Raw genomic sequence first — 1721 nt, forward strand, 5'->3', positions numbered from 1 at the left:
TGATTCAGGCCTGTTCGAGGCCTGTAATCCAGGCCTTTTTATATCGCTCACCCAGCTTGCATCGACATGGTTCAAAAATGGCACATGTTCAACACTTTCCCGAACACAGTAACTATGTCTATACAGTGGTTGATGGACAGGCATGAAGTTTAGGAGCACAGCATGCTCCTAAACCTGTCCACCTTCTGTTCATGTGCTGACTTGCAGACAGCCTATGGACTGCCAGTATGGGTGTTGTGAAAGCTGTGTATGAGTGGAAGGGTAGGCAAATTGTTTAAATGAGCCATTAAAGATGGTTTCTTCAAGATGGGATTGTGGTGCACTGACAGGGTGGTGGCAAGGAAACATATGTTAAGTGTTACTGTTCTGCTCTGTGGTTAGTGCAGTTGTCATCAAGTTCTGTTTAATCTTAACTTTTCTAAGATGCCAATAAGCAATAATACCAAACTTCATTGCTGTCACTGAATTCACACCCACACCAACTCCACTGCCACTGTAAAACATCACAGTCTCAATTAAAATATATTTCTATAGAAGCTCAGTGATTAAAAAAGAAAAATAACCCCTAAATTGAGAGAACATATTTAATTCCTACCATTAATATGTGAAGTTTTCAATTTGATGGGTGCATATGCATAGGAAAAAGACAAAATTCAGGTTCAATCTTACGTGAATACTTCATTATTCAAAGCTGTTATTGTCTGGAGAGATGAGCACAGAGAGTGCGTGTAAGGAAAACAAATTTTATAAATATCATAGCAATTGTAGCTGTACTGAAACACACGTCGTCATCACAATCTCATCTGTTCAATATGTGTTTAAACTGGGACAAATTCCTTGTTGACTTATACTTGGAGTTGAGATTTGCAGATAGTGTGAATCACCAGAGAATGCAACCAGTATTTTTATAAATCTTTAGTTTATTAGGTGGATAACACCCACAAGGACACTTCAATCAACAGAAAAAAGCATGGTAAGGGCAGTGACAGAACAAATTCCCTGCAATGTTCCACAATGTGAAATCACAGGAAAAATTCCTTTCTGCAGTAACGATAAAAGTTATTGCCAAACATGATGCTTTTTTTTTTGTTTGTTTTTGATGCAGCTTTGCAAATAACTTATTTTTTTTTTTCTTGGAGTTCCTAAATAAAGCAGAGTAGAGGGGCAGAATCCCCTCCCTGGACCTGCTGACCACACTTCTCTGGATACAGCCCAGGATATGGTTGGCTTTCTGGGCTACCAGTGCACACTGCTGGCTCGTGTTCAGCTTTTTGTCCACTGGTATCCCCAAGTCCTTCTCCTCAGGGCTGCTCTCTATCCACTCTTCAACGTGCCTGTACTTTTATTTGGGATTGCCCTGACCCAAGTGCAGGACCTGACTTCCTCTTCATTGGGATGCATCACTCCTGGGCTTGGAGGGGGAAGGTCCCTGAATACTTGCCAGCTTTCTTAGGCCTCTCTTCCCATATTGGGGCGGTTGAAGTCCCCCATAAGGACCAGGGTAAGTGAACATGAGGCTGTTGCTATCTGCCTGTAGAGGGCCTCGTCCACTCGCTCATCCTGGCCAGGTGACCTGTAGCAAAATCCTACTGCAATATCCTGTCTTCCTGCCCTCCCTTTAATCCCGACCCATAAGCTCTGGGTCAGCTCCTCATCCATCCCCAGGTGGAGTTCCACACACTCCAGCTGATCTCTGACATAGAGCGCAACCCCTCCTCCAC

Source organism: Eurypyga helias, unplaced genomic scaffold, assembly GCF_000690775.1.
Source record: "Eurypyga helias isolate BGI_N326 unplaced genomic scaffold, ASM69077v1 scaffold38323, whole genome shotgun sequence".
Taxonomy (NCBI): domain Eukaryota; kingdom Metazoa; phylum Chordata; class Aves; order Eurypygiformes; family Eurypygidae; genus Eurypyga; species Eurypyga helias.